This window comes from Prionailurus viverrinus, chromosome C2 (assembly GCF_022837055.1).
Source record: "Prionailurus viverrinus isolate Anna chromosome C2, UM_Priviv_1.0, whole genome shotgun sequence".
Lineage (NCBI taxonomy): Eukaryota > Metazoa > Chordata > Mammalia > Carnivora > Felidae > Prionailurus > Prionailurus viverrinus.
This window is the reverse complement of record NC_062569.1, coordinates 119,155,324-119,174,350: the sequence shown is the minus strand read 5'-3', so window position 1 is coordinate 119,174,350 and position 19,027 is coordinate 119,155,324. Positions and strand designations below refer to the sequence as shown.

General features: G+C 35.8%; 1 protein-coding gene across 2 annotated transcripts in view; it reads left to right on the top strand.

Moving 5' to 3' along the window:
• ZNF654 (zinc finger protein 654) overlaps positions 1-19,027 on the top strand; it is a 94,527-nt gene that overhangs the window by 766 nt on the left and 74,734 nt on the right. The window lies entirely within an intron of this gene.

Below are 19,027 nucleotides of genomic sequence, written 5' to 3'. Positions count from 1 at the left end.
CCTCTCCTGTCATCGCCACCCCTCCCCCTCTGCTAGGGTCTCCTGTCATCCCCTCACGAGATCCCACTGGGCCATTTCTCCAGTTGGTTTTAGGCGCTGACCCACTGTTAGTTACTTTTTTGGGAGGTGGGGTTAAGGCAGTGTGATTGTCATCTTTCCTTTTCTTACCCCGGTTCCCCGACACACGTAGTTTGTTTTTTAATGAGCTGTTGATAGGGAAAGTAGTTTTCCTTAAACTATTGCTCCGATTACCTCACCACCCCCTTCATGTTTTAAATTACAATGTATTTTATGTAGCCTGTAAAATACAGTGTCTAAACAGTGACGGTAAATTATTTACTTGGTCGTCTGCCACTACGATTTGATGTAGTTGAAAGTGTTTGACTGTAATCAAATATTATAGCAAGAAAGTACTTGTCTAGGGGTAAAATTTGTGTAATTTACACTCACATCTACGCGTATTTATACTTCAAATATTTCGTTCTCATTCACCATAGTCTTGCGATTTGGATTTTTTTTTTATTCCTTTAACACTCCATTCCCTTGTTTTATTTTATTATCTTACATGTATAGGGTTTGAATCATGGCTCCACCACTTCCTAGTCTTGTTACCTTGTAACCTAAGTAACCTACTGGTTACTTAATCTCTCTGTGCCTTAGTTTCCTCTTCAGTCAAATAGGAAGAGTAATTAAATGGGTGAATATGTAAAGGGTTTGGATCTTTTACATGTTAATTGAAGGTAGCTATTAATTTCATCTTGGTAACAAGTAGGAATGAAGTTAACCAGCGGTGGGCATTGTATTCGCTGAAATTTGATGTTATGCCTTCCCAGGCATTGAAAGAAAACGGATGGATTGACCTTTTCAGTTAAGTTTTTAATGCTTTAAATTGTTTTCGACTCCCTCCTCCCACCTCTGTAGATAAATTGGTTTGAAGGTGGAAATTGTCTTGGGATGAAGTGTGTCAGTTTTCTTTGACATTGCTCTCTGGTGACTTTCTTGGAAGTATATGTTTGCGTATGTTTTGGTATTGGCATTCACTGGATTTAGAGGCTCAGTGTCTTTGCAGTACATATCTTCTTATTGTATATTTTACATGTAGAAACCATGTTATCAGTATACTTTGCATCTATGGGAATTTTAAACTTCCAAAAATTAGGTTACAGTTGATTTTTTAAATACATTCATGGGCAGAAAGGGTTTTTTTCATTTTTTTTTCTATGATTTGCTTTTTATATTTTTAATGAGCGACTTGGTTTTGGTTACATTTAGCTTTGTCAATTTAGTTGATCAGATAATTGTTAATTGCTGTAGCACTTAAAATTTTGAGGGCCAGAACATTTTTGTAGAACTTTTAACTATTCTTCTTCTGTATCTTGAAATCGTTTTTAAGAACAAATGAATAAATTTGGCCTGGGAAATACAGCATCCAAACAGTGACAGTAAATTATTTTAAGAACAAATGAAGTTGATGGTTCTATAAAAGTTCGCTGCCTCCTAAATATCCAGGAAAGTAAATTAAACAGGAAGTGCTTAACGAACCTTTATTTTATATTGCTAAATTATGAGTTAAGTTAAACTGACATACTTTCATGTTACCAACTTTTACCTGAAACCTCATTACATATTTTATAGTACTCTAGATTACCAGTAGATTTGTTCCTGGGCTCTTGTCCTATTTCCACCTTGCAGGTGAGCTTTGTAAAGTCTTTTTTTACATTAAAACTTTAAGATGGAATAAAAGATTATCTGTCTTAAGTTGAATTTTATCCATTGATTAATATAATCTAGTATAGTAGTTCTGTTTCATTTGCCAGTAAAGGAAACAGTGGATCATATAATCTAATTCCCAAAGATTTTCTTTTTAAGCATTTGGTTTTCTAATATTCACTAAGGATAATATGAAGTAATTTATGTTCATTAGTAGATTACTTAATCATGGGTAATCTGCAAAATGGATAATATGCACTTGGGTGGGTGTCGGTTAACATACATGACTTAGGGACACCTGGGTGGTTCAGTTGGTTGGGTGTCCAGCTTCGGCTCAGGTCATGATCTCATGGTTTGTGGGTTCGAGCCCCATATCAGGCTCTGCAGTGACAACTCAAGCCTGAAGCCTGCTTCGGATTCTGTGTGTGTGTGTGTGTGTGTCTGCCCCTCCTCCTCTTGTGCACGTGCTCTCTCTCTCTCTCTCTCTCTCTCAAAAATAAATAAGCATTAAAAAATAATTTAAAAAATGTATGAATTATACACAGACGTTTCTGGCATTGAAAAGAAAGGCTTCAATTTATCTTCCTCCTTTTAGAGAGAAATATGAATCAAAATTTCTTGGCAGTTAGTTGTGTGGGTGAGGGGAGAGAGGAAGGAACACTTCAAGAGAGGTTCTTGTATCTTTTACCATAGGGAGAAGTAAAACAGAAGATAGAGGTGATACAAAGTGGTGATAATTATGCCTACACTCAGTGCAGTTGATGATACACTTTTCTGTTTGAGAAGCAATACAAGTAATTGTAAAATCTCAGATTAAGGGAATAGCCCCTCAGCTTTCAGCTAGTTTTTGAGGTGATAGATTTGAGAGATTGAAAGTGTTGGTTTCCAATAGTTACCTGGTGTAGTGTTGGACTAACTGGCCCTATCACATCCTCCCATGGCTCTTATTAGTAGACCCTGAGCAAATGCTTAAATAGAATTGGCTTGTAACTGATATTTAACTTGCTTTTAGGATGAAAGGAGGGGGAGAATAATTTATATTGAGGGCCTGCTAACTCTTAAGACCTTCATATTGGTTTTATTACACAAGTTACATAGTTGAAATTGAGGCTTGAACAAGTTAACTTATTTTCAGTTCTAGTAGGAGGGTGAATTGGGATTTGAACCCAGCCTTCAATTTCTATTGAAAGACAGATTGAAATCACAAATAAATCTTCAAATAATTATAAAATGATTTTTTTTTTTTTTTTTTTTTTGGCAAGTGGTGCAAAGTAGTTACCGGAAGTACTCTGGGAATCATGGGTGAAAAGTTGTAAAAGTCCTCTTTAGTGTCACAGTATAAAAAATACTTCAAGAAACAGTCAGATAATTATTTCTCTGACTTGTTTGGTATTGTGAACTATTTCTCTAATGCCTGAAGGTTGTAATAATTCAGCTTACCTTGTTGGCTAGATATATTGAAATGTTTTCATCGAAAACTGTATACTAGCAAGTTAAGAACTTTCTTAGTTTAGTGCCAGAATGAATATAGTGAGTGATAAAGAAGTATTTCTGGAAACACATTGATATGTTGACTAACATAGACTTTTAAATTGTTTTTTACTACAGTAGAGTTAATAGCCATCCCGTGAGGATGTCATGAGTATAAAAGGAGTGAATGAACCTGAAGTCCTCAGTACTATACCTAGCACATAGTTAAGATTAAATAGATAGAAGCTATTAATATTTCTCTCCTGCAAAATCCTCTGAAGGTTTAAGAGGGACATTAGAGATAATCTAATCTGTAAGTCACTTATAGTTTATATCCCACAATAAAATTTAGAGAAAATTTGGGAATGTTACAGTTCTAAAATTCTGTTATTTAACTAGAAGATCCTGATGAAATATTAAATGATGTGCAAAAACAACAGCATTTTCTCAGAGATTTTGTTTCCTTCAGCAGACATTTGGCAAAGGCAATATTTTTGATTATCTTAATTGGGGGGGTGCTACTGGTGTATTGTGGGTAGAGGCCAGGGAGGGTGTTGAACATCTTAAAATGCACAGAGCAGCCCCAGCAACAAAGAATTATCTGGCTCAAAATATCAGTAGTGCCTAAATTGAGAAACCCTACTATACCTTTACTTTGGAACTCACTGGATACTTTACATCTGTATTACTGATACAAATGGCAAAAAAGTATTCAGTGATCCTTAAGTAAATTTTAACAACTGTGTACTGGGCACTTGAATAGGTACCCAAGAGACAATGTAACAGATAAAAAGGATTTGCCTCATGGTTTAAACATTGTAACTTTAGAGAAATTAAAAATTTAATTGTATTTGGAAAACATAATCTTGACTTCTTAGTCTTAATATGGAATTTACATAGTATTTATAGTTCTTTAGTAGTTTCTTAGGGTGTAAGAATACATTATTAACAATTCTTGCTATTAATTGGAATTATTTTTAATTTACTTTTAATTTTTATAAGTGTTTTATATGTATTTATTTTAAAACATCATACAGGACTTGAATATCAGGAATTGCATTTTGCTGATAATAGAGACTTGAATACCTTAAACAGTTGTATACATTTCTTTTTTTTTTATGTGAAAAGTCTTGAATGGATAATATAGGAATGATATAGTAGCTTTATGATCATTGTACCATCATTTGCTCTTTCTTATCGGTCGTCCTTGTCTTATCTCACATTTGCTTCATGACCCAAGATAGTTGCTGGAGTCCCAGTCATCACATCTGGTTCTAAGTAGCAGGAACAGGGGTAAACCAAACATATATTGCCCAAATCCTACTCAGTGACTTTCATTTTCATCTTGTTAGGTATTTCCATCTGGAAAAAATGCTAGGAATTTTCTTTTCTTTTCTTTTCTTTTCTTTTCTTTTTTTTTTTTTTTTTTTTTTTTTTTGGTATCATTTTTCCTGATAAACACAGGTCTGTGATTTTGTTAGCAAGAAAGAAAACAAGAATAGGTATTAGAGAGGCAACCAGTCCCCGCCCCCCCGCCCCCCCCCTCCGGTTTATCATAAAAAGCAGCATATACTGTCCCTTTCTTAACCCACACATTTCCCAAAGGCAATCAGTTGCAACTCTTTTATAGCTCTTATGATCTTTACCTCCATGTTTATAAATATTTTTTTTTCCTAGTTGTAGATATGATCAGTTAGCCAGCCTACTTGATGGAGGAGATGGGGGGGAGTACCTTACCATCTCACTGTTCAGTTTGTACACTTTGAATTTACCACTCCTCCCCTTTTCTCTATATCCACTTCCCTACCCTCTAACCCCTTCCTCCTCTGCCTTATTACTTCTAAGTCTCTTATAGTTTAGCCTTTCCAGAGAATCTGGAGTTTACATTCATTTAGTAGAGGAAGGGATCTTGGGGAGACTCCATGGGTCTGTTTTTCATTCTACTTTCACCTCCACTTTTAGAGATATGTGGTGTTTGACATTCCTGAGATTTTCTGGTGTTCTTTAGTACAAATTAGCTTGTTCCCAAATTTCCTTCCCCCTTTCTAAATAATAGCTATCTAAATCTTGTCATCTCTCCCTTTTCATTGTTTTTTTCCTTGTGAGTTAAGCTCTTCTGAAACAAAAATATTTTTACTGTTATTTCAGTGGAGTTTTCAAATGGGAGCAGAAATAAATGTGTGTTCAATCTGCCACATTTAACTAGAAGTCTCAAATTAGTTTTTCAGCTCAGCAAAGAATAATAGACATGATGAAAAGGAAAAGAACTGAAACTAATTCATAGTGATTTATTTACTTTTGAAAAAGAGTATCCTACTTCCTGATATACTCTGTAGTGAATATTCAGAGCTAGAAAAAATTTCATCACACAAATTTACTTTGTTCCCTTTGGCAAAATAATTTTTTTATTACTAAATTGCAAATTAAAATTTTAGCTTTTCAAAGATAGTTTTCAAAATTTGACACATTTGGAGTATTTCCAGTGTTCATAAAGGGTGAATTCCATAGAAACACATTAATTTATTATAATTAGTATTATATTAATATGTTACATTATGTACATTATATTACATTAATATAATTATAACTTATTATAATTTATAACTTAGGGTTATAGGTTAGTTGATTAGTTGATCTCAGTTAGTTGTTGTTGCTATTGTTGTTTAATGTGTTTTAGGTTGGTTTTCAGAATTGAATGGTACTAATTTTTCCTTATGACATTACAATATTGAAAATAACCTTAATGAGCAGTTAGGGGAGTTGTTACATATAGTAGAATCCTATGTCCTCCCAACAGTCATGTTTTTACAGAATATTTATTCATATGAAAACTGTTCGTTGTATAATAACTACTGAAAAAAACACAGGAAGCAGGTAATGTCACTTCTGTATATAAAAAAGACTGAAAAAGAAATATATCAAATTGTTAATGGTGGATAACTTCTTAGTGATAAGTTTATAGCTGAATTTGATTATTTTCTTTACACTTATTTATTTTTTATATTTTCTTAGTTAAACCAACTACCTTTATAATCAGAGGAAAAATAAAGTATAAAAAACACATTTTGGGGCTCCTGGATGACTCCGTTACTCTCCGACTCTTGATTTCAGTTTAGGTCGTGTTCTCACAGTTTGTGAGATCAAGCCTTACATTGGGCGCTGTGCTGAGTGTGGAGCCTGCTTGGGATTCTCTCTCTCCCTCTGTCTCTGCCCCTCCTCTGCTCATGCTCTCACTCTCTCCCAAAATAAATAAATGAACATTAAAAAGTCCACATTTTATTTTTTTCTCTTTCTACCTCTGTATCTTATTTTCTGTAAATAAATGCGCTAAATGCCAGATTAATTAAGTATAATGAAATTTAACTCCTTGGTTCCTAAAAGTACGTGCATTTTTTAAAAAATGAATTGGTTAAGTGAACTTATGAAGGTCATTTTAGGTAAACCAATGAGACCCTAAATTTAAATAACTTCTTTATACACAGTCTTATAGTAAAAGTATGTCCATACTGCTTTCTAATAACCATCATCAGTCATACTGGCTTCAAAAAATTGATCTCCATTTTAATTTTGTAGATAAAATGGTAGAAGAAAATATTTTTAAATGAAGTTTATTGCTTTTAAGTTTTTTAATGATACCATCATTTTGCAGTTCTGCCAAACAGAAGTGAGGTACCAGTTGTACTATTATTGTTGGCACTGAATCTTTGTTTTCCTGCCAAAAAGTGTTAAACTATACCTTAGCAATTACAAACAAAAGCAAAAAGAATTTTAAATTAAGTTTAATAGAACTATGGCAAAATCTGTGTCTGGAAAGTTATTTGAAAAAACCAATGTGATCAGTAAAATATGGTGAATTGGGATACCATTTTAAATGTATACTAATATGTAATGGTAAGGATATTAGGACATTTGAAATCTGAGGTAATTTATTTAACTAAATACAGATCCTACTTATGTTATAAATCATTTATGGTAGTACTTGCTCTACACTGGAGAGTATTTTTAAGTTCCGTAATTTCTAATAAATCTGGTACTAGATAGGTAACCTTTAGCTTTCATGTAATATGTATCACATTGATTCCTTAGCTCCCTATTTCTCTGACAGGTCAGTTCATTGTTTCACCAGTGTACTCTATTCAGTATGGATCTGTTCCCTAGTATGAGACCCAATCAATGTCACCTGGTTAGAGCCATGGTGGAATACTGGTGGCAAACTAAACATGAGAGGAGGTCAGTGTGTATAATTCGTTACATAAGACCTTAAAGTCCGGTACACTGACACTCTGTGCAAGCACTCAGTACACTCAACTCTCCAAAGCAGTGGTGAATATGAAAATAGCTAAAAGGCTTTCCTTTTAGGCTGTAGGGAAAAGAGTCATTGATATTATAGTCGAAGCTTGTCAGTTATAGAAGGCACTGGATATATAGTAGTAAGCAAACAGTCATTGTCCATGTTTTTGTGTACAGTTATCACTTTGGTAAGTTCTATGAAGTACGGGTATTCAATACTATAAAGCAGAGGCCTACAAGAGACTTGCCTATTTTTGGATTCTTGGGCAAGTTGAAGTCTGCTGAGATTCTTTGTTTTGTTTAGTTTGAACATGTTGAATTTAAAATGCCTTTTCTCATCCAATGAGAGATCTTAAAGATACCTGGATTTACAGAATCCAGAGTGCAGAAATGAGGTCTGGTCATCTTAGCAGTGTGAACGGATGGCATTTGAAGCCATGTGTATGTATAAGCTAACATAAGGAGATAATATGGAGTGGGAAAAGAAGGGGACTTAGAAATGAATCTTCAGTGACTACACAGTACAGTTGCCTGGTAGAAGAGATTGAGTCTTCAAATGAAGTCTGAGAAAGATTAAAGAGGTTGGAGAAAACCAAGTTAACTATGGTATCACAGAAATCAAGGGTAGAGAATGTTTCAGGATAGAGTGAATGGTGCTTGACATTGAAAGCCATTGAGATCCAACCATTGAGTTAACATGGAGGTCTTTGGTGACTTTAAGCAGAGCGGTTTTGATGTAGTGATGGAAGTAGGAATCAGACTGGAGTAGTTTGAGGAGTGAGAGGCAAAGAAAGAGAGACAGTAAGTATAGATAACTTTTAAAGGAGAAGGAAAGATAGGTAGAAGGTGGAGAGCTTATAGATTAAAGCTGAGGATTTAAAAAAATAAACTGGTGAGAATTTGGCATGTTTAAAATCTGATAAAAATGATTAATTGGAAAGGCAGAGGTAAATCTACAAAAGAAAGAAGGGATAATCTATAAAATAAGATTCCAAAAAGAGAAGGAAAGATAAGACTCAAAACACAAATGTAGGGGTTGCTTTATATAGAATTTTGGGGTAGCAGGAAAGTTCATCTGTTTAGAGTACGTGGCGCTGGTTGGAGATTTAATGTGAATGGAATTCCAAAGCGGTAGCTTCTTAGAGATGTGGGTAGGATTTACTGACCTACAGAACCATTTGAGTTTGCTGATTATGAATGTAGAGTAACCACTAGTCTGTACTTTTGTTCAGCATTGCTTACCTGGGTAGGTGAAGGCATGGAGAACATGATTAGTTATATTCATTCAGGGTTAAGTGATATTTTATAATTGATCAGTTAATTAACTTTGAGAAAGCGGGAGACAGGCTCATTTTCTGGCTCCATTTGTGGTAAAACATGGTACAGAGACATGAAAAGAGGAAAGAGAGAGGGAAGAGAAGTAGTTATGTCTGTACAGTAGCCCCCTTTATCTGCAGTTTTGTTTTGCGATTTCAGTTACCTGAGGTTAGCTGTGGTCCCGAAGCAGATGCTCCTTCTTTTGGTATACTGTCAAAAGGTCATTAGTAGCCTAACACTATGTTACATTATGTCATTTACCTCACTTCATCTCATGATGTAGGCATTTTATCATTTCACATCATCATTAGAAGGGTGAGCACACTACAATAAGATATTTTTGAGAGAGAGAACGAGAGATCACATTCTCATAACTTTTGTTACAGGGAATTGTTATAATTGTTCTACATTATAATTAGTTATTGTTGTTAATGTCTTACTGTGCCTAACTATGAATTAAACTTTATCTTAAGAGGGGAGCCTGGGTGGGTCAGTTGGTTAAGCCTCTGACTTAAGCTCCGATCATGATCTCACGGTTTGTGAATTGGAGCCCTGCATCGGGCTCTGTGCTGACAGCTTGGAGCCTGCAGCCTGCTTCTGATTCTGTGTCTCCCTCTCCTGCCCCTCCCTGGCTCATGCTCTGTCTCTCTCTCTTTTTCAAAAATAAATAAACATTAAAAATAAAAAAAAAACTTTATAATATTTATGTATAGGAAGAAACATAGTTTATAGGGTTTGTTGTACTATATGTGGTTTCAAGTATCTACTGGGTATCTTGGAATGTATCTCCCAAGGATAAGGTGGAGGGACTACTGTAGATATGAATAGGTGCACAGTGTTGCTGTATATACCACAAAAATTTGTGTGGGTATATATATATATATATATATATATATATATATATATATATATGGGTATATATAATGTCCCTATGAAATGTGTACAGTTTTTAAATTTTTACTTATTTTTAAAATTTATTATTTTTAAGTTTATTTAGTTTGAGAGAGAGGATGGATGTGTGCATGCATGAAGGAGGAACAGAGAAAGAGGGAGAGAGAGAATCCCAAGCAGGCTCCCCTCTCACAGCACAGAGTCCAACACGGGGCACAGTCTCAGCAACCATGAGATCATGACTTGAGCTGAAGCCAAGAGTCAGACGCTTAGCTGACTGAGCCACCTAGGAGACCCTTATTTTTATTTTTTAAAATATATTAAAAAAATATTTTATTTTAGAGAGAGAGTGTGAGCAGGGGAGAGGGCAGAGGTGGGGAGAAAGAGAATCTTAAGCAGGCTCCATGCTCAATGCAGAGCCCAGCATGGGGCTCCATCCCATGACCCTGGGATCATGACTTGAGCTGAAATCAAGAGTCAGAACCTCAACTGAATGAGTCACCAGGTGCCCCTACATAATTTGTTTGTCTGTTTAGGGAGAGAGAGAGTGAGAGTGTGAGAGTGAGCAGGGGAGGGGCAGAGTGAGTGAGCAAGAGAGAGAAGGAGAGAGGGAGGGAAGGAGAATGTCAAGCAGGCTCCAAGTTGTCAGCGCAGAGCCCAATGTGGGGTTCCATCTCATGCCTGTGAGATCAGGACCTGAAATGATAGCAAGAGTCAGAGGCTTAACTGACTGAGTCACCCAGGTGCTACCTTACACGGTTTATTAATATATATTTCTATAACTAGAGTTTACTAAAATTAACCATTGTCTATTTTAAAGTTGAAATGTTCTAAATACTCATTAATCACTATCATCACTGATGTGTGTGTATTTTTAATATCTGAATGATTTATTTTATTGGAATGCTCTCTATATGTATACATAAGTCATATATTGAGTGTTATCCAAGTATTAGATACTGTGATAAGTCATTTTACTTGTTTTTTTTTTTAATCACTTAATCCACTACCCTACAGATTATTTGCCATTGTTCCTTTTACAGATCAGGAAACTAAGACCAAGAGATATTAAATGGCTTGACTAAGTCACTGTGTATAACTAGTATGTGGTCATTGGATTCGAATCTGGCCAGCCTGTCAAGAGCCTGTGTACTTAGTTATTTCAGTATACACATACATTATATTATACCTAGGAATATGCATTTGGTATTTATTGTAGCATATGTATTTGGTAAAGCAGTTATGGACTGAGTAGAAATAGTGATTCAAAAAGACTCAAGGCAGCAGAAACTAAAGATGTTCATGAATGTAAAAGAGAGGAAAAAAAAAATCAAACTTAAGCTATCAGAAGCTTTCTTTAAGAAGTGATTCTTGGAGGCTCAATTGATTAAGCTCTTGACTTCAGCCCAGGTTATGATCTTACATTTTCATGAAATCCAGCCCCACATCGGGGCTCTGTGCTGACAGCATGGAGCCTTCTTGGGATTCTCCCTCTTTTCTCTGTGCCTCCCCTGTTCACGCTCTGTCTCTCTCAAAATAAATAAATAAACTGAAAAAAATAAAAGTGATTCTCAACCTTTTTAGGTTTTCCTCCCAGCCCACCTAAATGGGATATACCTCTCTTAGAAGCAGTGGCTCATTATAGTGTTTATTCTTAAAATGCAAGTTATGATGATTACAAACCAGTAGAAGTTATTTTGTGTTACTGTGTTTTGAAGGCAGGAGAGTATGGAATATGTTTTAGATATTTATCTTAAATGATTAATTTTTAAAAAGTATGTATTTAGGGGAGAGTGCAAGTGGGGGAGGGGCAGAGAGAAGGGGACAGAGGATCCGAAGCAGGCTCTACGCTGATAGGCTGACAGCAGCAAACCCATGCAGGGCTCGAACTCCCGAACCCAACTGTGAGATCATGACCTGAACTGAAGTCGGACGCTCAACCCACTGAGCCACCCAGGTGCCCCATAAATGATTAAATTTTAAGGTTTCTTACTCTCCATATTACTTACATAGAACCTTAAGTATGTGGAAATCTTACTAATCCAGGGTACAGTGGATATTCGTTTTCAGATTTTGTTATCTATCCTTTTACCATGATTTGAAACTTTCCCAAAGGTTTCTCAGGTAAAAGTAAAGTCTGAAATTTAGATTCCATGCTCATGAAGGAGTAGTGAAACAGATAACATTTTCAGCTGGTGGGAGTAAATATCATCAGAACCATTCTCATCAAAATATATTACAAACATTAAAAATAACTTTTACTTTTTGGCTTAGTAATTTTCCTTAATGCATTCATTTTTGAGGAAATATAAATTTGGATGTAAAGCTATTCATCATAGCATTAATTATAACTAAAGAAAGGAATGAATTGAAAATGGAACAGCAAGCAGAACGTTTAAAATCGTTGAAAACTTTTCAAACCTTCGTAAACTAAAATATTATTCAGGCTTTAATAAATGATGTGTTTGATGATTATGTAATGACTTAGGAAGATATAATAAAAACTAGGTGGAAAAATTGGCATCAGGATTACACAGTTTGAATGTAGGCTGGTGCAGTGTTCACTGTGCTCACATGTGGATTGTAGAGAAGGAAAGTGTGGTGAAGATAAATCACATGAGCTGCTTCATTAGAAATAGAATTTTTTTTGATGATCGTATATATGAGCCATTCATATACTTCAGAAAGTCTATGAACTCTGAAATTATTTGCAAAAAGTTGTATTTGCCATTTCTTTGGTAGCAGGTCTAAATTTCTTTTTTTTTTTCCTCCAGATCCTCTTAAGAATTTCAAAAACTTTCTAAAAAAAGCAAAAAACCGAACAACAATCCAAACATGCTGAAAGGTTATGAACTTTTGCTATAAGCCATTGTGACACATGCAGTGTTGCCTGTTTTTATAAATAAAACTTTATTGGAGTATGTGCCTTCATTTCTACATTTTCTGTGAGTACTTTTATGATACAACAGCAGGATTGACTGGTTGGGATTAGAGAATGTATATGGTCCATAAGCTGCTTTTTGGCTCTTTAAGAAAAACTATGTCAGCCCCTGTCCTAGATTCTCATTTATTCTTTGCAACAACCCTGTGAGATAGGTACTATTTTTGTCTTCATTTTATGAATAGTGCAGCTGAGACTCAGAGAGGTTAAGCAACTAACCCCAAGTCACACAGCTTGAAGGGAAATATACCAAGATGTTAACAGTGGTTATATGTGGGCAGTACAATGATGGATGATGTTTTCGTATATTATCCAAATTTACTACAGTGAGCATACATAACTTATAATCAAGAGGGGAGAAAGTTCTAAAAAAGAAATTAGGTAGAACTAAGTTATAAGAATCTTAAAACTCATTCTTTTTCATTACTTTGATTTCCTGTGTGTCATCCAGTGTTTGTATACTTAGAGTGGATATGCAATTTTTGCTTCCCTTCTAGGCACTTAACTCTTACTATGCAGCCCCTTCTTAATTCTTCTTGATTTTATGAAAAAAATAAATTCTTGTTTTTGGTTTCTTAATTTTCTGTATTAACTAAAGTTATTTTGTTCTTAAAGTCTTGATATACTTTGTTCTCTTTTATATTCTGAAGTTACCTTCAACTGCTGAGTACTCATAACTTAATAGGTGCTTATAAAATGCATAACGTGTCTGTCCAATAGTATATAACTTACTTTTTCTTTATATCAATTAAATTCTCTTTATTTTAGGCATAGATCTAGATATGTAAAGTGCCATGAAAGTGTTGTAGAAAGTATTCCTAAAAGAAAAAATTGGCTGTGACTGTGAAAAGCTTCATCCTACTGATTTTAGGGGATTTAGGGAGGAAAAGGTCATAACCCCTGCCTTCAAGGAACTGAATCATCTGGTAAGGGAGAAAAGACGTATCTGACTACTGCATGTACTGTTATGACCTTGATTCAAACCACAGTCATCTTTTCCCTGGATTATTTTATCTCCCTGCTTCTACTTTTTCTGTTTGTTCTCCACACAGCCAAAGTGATCCTTTTCAAGATGTGAGAGTGAGATCTCTTCTAAACTTTCCATGCTTTTCTATCTCAGAATCAAACCCCAAATTCTTACCGTGGACTATAGTGCTTCATGATCAGGCCCTTGTCTAGCTCTTTGACTAGTCTCATAAGACTCTTTGCCTCCACTAGTTACCTTCAGCTATACTAGCATTTTTGCCCTTCCTTCAGCTTGAATAAGTATGCTCCTGCCCTTGGCCTTTGCATTTAGCTTTTGTTTCATTGGCCAGAGACACTTTTTATTTGGATATGAATATGGTTTTCTCTAAGACCCTGTTCAGTGTCCTTTATAAGAGAGATGGAGGCCTTCCCTGAACACCCCCAGATAAAGTGTAAAGTAGCATCCCACTTCTGGCATTCTTTTTCCTTTACTTTGTGTTTTATTTTCCAGGGAATTTAACACTATCTAACATACATTTGTTTACCAATTTTCCTTCCACTAAAAATGAGAGTATTAGGATACTTGGTACACAGTAGGCATTCAGTAAGTTTAGAATAAATGAATGAGTAAATAAAAATAAACCTGAAACAGGGAAATGGTGGTTAGTGCAATAAACACTATGTATGTTAAGTCCTCTACAAGTTCATGTGGAGAAATGACTTCTAACAGTCATCATTTGGGAAAGTTTTAGTGAATAATGTTTGAACTGAGTCTCAGTACTGAAAATTGTTAGTATTGGGGTGGCTCAGTTGTGTGTCTGACTCTTGGTTTTGGCTCAGGTGATGATCCCAGGGTCGTGTGATCGAGCCCCAAATTGGGCTGCGAGCCGAACGTGAGTCTGCTTAAGAGTCTCTCTCTCTCCCCGGGCACCTGGGTGGCTCAGTTGGTTTAGCGCCTGACTTTGACTCAGGTCATGATCTTACTGTCTGACAGTCCGAGCCCTGTGTCAGCTCTGTGCTGACAGCTCAGAGCCTGGGGCCTGCTTCAAATTGACTAGCACCCTCTCTCTTTGCTCTTCCCCCCCGCTTGCTCTCTCTCTCTCTCTCTCTGTCAAAAATAAACATTAAAAAAAAAAAAAAAAAGATTCTCTCCCATCCTCTTCCCCTTTCCCCTGCTGGTGCACTCTCTCTCTTTCCAAAATAAAAAAAAAAAAAAAAAAAGAAAGAATAAAAAATAAAGATAAATAAAAAGAATTGTTAGTATTAAATGTAGACATGAAAAAGGAAGTGGTATGAGTAGGAGAAATTATAAGTAGAGCAGATAATTTGTGAAAAGTAGATTTATGAATGGGGTAGTTAATTATGTGTAGAGCTGTGGTTCTTAAAAGTGTGATTTCTCAGACCAACAGGAATGTGAACACTATTAGCAATGCAAATTCTCGGCCCCACCCAGACCTACAGAATCTTGAAATTTGGGCTGGGGTGCAGCAGTCTGTGTTTTTCACAAGACTTCCAGATGATTCTGATGCATACTAAAGTTTGAGAACCACTAGACCAGAACATGACATTCAGAAAAGTATTGATACATATTAATATTGGAAAAATAGATTGGTCTAGATCTTGGTTTAGGAATTTGAATTTTGTAGGAAGATCTGTAGGTTTAAGGGCAAAACAGTACATTATTAACCTTAAAATACTGTTTTAAAACACTCGCAAAGGTAATGAATCAAAGCCTAGACAAAAGGAAGCTAGTGGAGTATTTCGGAAAAGGAGTAATTAAGTGCCCGACTGGATAGTGGCAATGAAAATGGAGAGACAGAACAGTTTCAGAAAATACGGAAATAAAGAATTTAGCATGTGGTTAAATGTGGAGACAGGAACAAAGAATTTTATGAATTTGCATTGGGTTTCTAGTTGAAATGTCTGGAATATGATGAATGAAAGGAATGAAAGGAATATGATGGAATACTAACAGTAAATGGTAGAGGAGCAATTAAGGGATCTAAAGGAACAGTAAAGTTTGAGTTTTGGGTTTGAAGAGATAGTGCATTCTAAAAAAAAGGAACAGAAATTGTTAATCACTAGTCACAATGGACGTTTTTATTAATGTTCAGGATACACATTCCCATTTAAAAACAATGCATTTTTAGGTAACCAATGATACAGATGATACAGAACTCATAATTTCTTTTCTCTTTTTAGCAATACTTCAGTACTTGTAATAAAGGTTTTTTTAATAGAAGAGACTTCTGTATTTGAGAGTTAACTTACCTATGTATGTTTTTAAGTTTAAAATTTCAGGTTTTAATGTCAACAAAAATAATAATGTATCAAATTGATCAAACGAATTGTCTCCGATTATCAAGTTCACAAAGAGAAATTAAATTCTAGAGTCCAAAGAGGGTAGGATCCCAAAATCTTCCTTTCCCAGAGTATTGCTTAATCAGAGCAAATGGCTCTCTATGGTTAGAGCTGGGGCGGTTTTCAGGAGCTACAGCTTGGATTGTCTTCCTTTGATTGCGAGTGGCTTTTTTCACACCTCCCAATTTCTCTTGTGTGTTAACTTTTTAAAGAATCCAGAAGGTCAGCAGGGCAAAAATTTATTACTCTACCCAATCTAACACCCATTACATTTACAACAGTTATTCTTTTAACTTAGAACATAGTCCAGTTGACTCTCATTACTTTTGCCAGTAGGCTTTGGTGCTATCACAGGGAAGATGGGTACACAGAAAACAGGGTATCAAGTCAATTTTGGTTTCAAATCACTAGGGTGCCAGTTAGTTCTGCCAACTGCCAGAGTCTGTAATTTGTACCTAAGTTTTACTAGGAAAATTCATCAAGTGGTAATAGTGCCGCTGTACGTTTACCATATTTTGGGTGGCAGTGAGAGACTTAATCTAAACATTTCTACTTCCTGCCTTGCAAAGTTTGCAAATTCTGTGGATAGCAGCATTGGGCACTAGGTTGTACTTAAAGTTTCTCCTTTAGATTTTTTTCATATTAAAAGCTTTTAATTTCCATTACTTCTGTGTAGTCGTGGTACTCCTGTGCTGTAATCAGTGTGCGTTCTGTTTGGTGGCACAGCTTCTATACTGTCTTGTAAATAGTGTGTCATTTACTTGTGTGCAAAGTTCAAAGCACCATCTCCACAAAGCCCCAGCCCTGCAATCTCCAGAGCCCCAGAGTTCTATCCTTGTGTCTGGATTTCTTTGTCCCCAACCTTGTGCCAAGACATTTTTAGTCCTGTGCTACCTTGGCTGTTGCCATTTTCCCTGAAATTCTTAGGCTTCTTGAGCTAAAACCGTAAAAGCATTCCTGTTGTGCCCCATATTTGTATTATTTGGATGATAATCATAAACGGGTACCTGAAATGAAGCTGCTTTGATGTTTCTGATGGCTGTGCTCATAGGAGCCAAGTGAAGACAGTATCTCTTTTTTGCCACTTGCTCCTCTAGACCTTTTCTTTACTCTGCCTTTTAACTGTTCTGGGCCTTGTATAATTTGTTCTACTTCACTGGCAGTGTAAACATTCTCTTTTGTCACATTCCCTTCAGCAATAGTGTGTTACACCATTTTAGATAAACATAGCTGTTTTTTGTTTTTGTTTACATTTTAGCCTCTTCTTATGTTAGCCTCTCCTGTCTTCCTTTTCCTTTCTCTTTGCCTTTGGGCCCAGGTGTTAATATTCTGCAGTTACCTCTTGTGAGGTCTCCCATAATGTAACAGATGAAAGGTCAAGGAATTCTGAGTTCATTAAAAAGCATTCATTATCAGACAGATTTTGCCCCCTCTCATCTCCCTGACTTAAGAAAATTGTATCAGCTCAACCTCAGACCTAGGACTGACCTCTTTGTTTTTCTTCAGTGTTGCTTTTCCTTATTTACTTCCTCATGCCTAACTTTAAGTTCCTGGGGCACTTTCTTTTGTGGCACCATGTCGTACTATATATTACCTTTCATAATAACTAGTAATTTGAAATGCCCATTAAATGCTTCAGGCATTTCCAGGTAATCTCCCAGCTTTTTTTTTTTTTTTTAATCTTCAAATCTGTACAGATTTTATGTTACTTATATAATAATTTTCAAGGTGTGTTTTCCACTTGCTCTTATTATGGGCTTTCAATTTCTTTAAAAGAGTATCTTGCCCTGGTTGGATTTCCAGTCTGGTCCACTGTGAGATTTCCATCCAAAGTTACCTTCTATCCCTCTGTTGCATACCTTTGGAACTAGTCACCCTTTCTTTTTAATGAGGAACAACTAAAATATCCTTTCCCCCCTTAATTCCACCTTTAAGAGTACATAGTTCTGGTAAATATGTATTTCCTTTTTATTTTTTCCTACCTAGTCTTGATTCTTTTTTGTTGTTGTTTGTTTGTTTATTTATTTATTTATTTATTTACATCCAGGTTAGTTAGCATATAGTGCAATAATGATTTCAGGGGTAGAGATTCCAGTGAGTCATGTATAACACCCAGGGCTCATCCCAACAAAGTGTCTTTTTAATGCCCCCTTACCCATGTAGCCCATCCCCCACCCACAACCCCTCCAACAACCCTCAGTTTGTTCTCTGTATTTAAAAGTCTCTTATGTTTTGTCCCCCTCCCTGTTTTTATATTATTTTTCTTCCCTTCCCTTATGTTCATCTATTTTGTATCTTAAATTCCACATATGAGTGAAGTCATATGATATTTGTCTTTCTCTGACTAATTTTGCTTAGCATAATACCCTCCAGTTCCATCCACACTGTTGCAAATGGGAAGATTTCATTCTTTTTGATTGCCGAGTATTACTCCATTGTATATATATACCACATTTTCCTTATCCATTCATCCATCGATGGACATTTGGGCTCTTTCTATACTTTGGCTATTGAAGGTAGTGATACTATAAGCATTGGTGTGCATGTGCCCCTTCAAAACAGCATACCTGTATCCCTTAGATAAATACCTCGTAGTGCAATTGCTGAGTCGCAGGGTGGTTCTATTTTTAATTTTTTGAGGAACTTCCATACTGTTTTCCAGAGTGGCTGCACCAGTTTGCATTCCCACCAGCAGTGCAAGAGATCCTCTTTCTCCACATCCTCACCAACATCTGTTCTTGCCTGAGTTGTTAACTTTGGCCATTCTGACTGGTGTGAGGTGGTATTTCATTGTGTTTTTAATGTGTACTTCCCTGATGATAAGTGATGGTGAGCCTTTTTTTTCATATGCCGGTTGGCCATCTGGATGTCTTCTTTGGAGAAGTGTCTATTCACGTCTTGTGCCCATTTCTTCACTGGATTATTTGTTTTTTGGGGTATTGAGTTTGATAAGTTCTTTATAGCTGTAACCCCTTATCTGATATGTCATTTGCAAATATCTTCTCCCATCCGGTTGCATTTTGTTGATTGTTTCCTTCTCTGCAGAAGCTTTCTATCTTGATGAGGTCCCAATAGTTCATT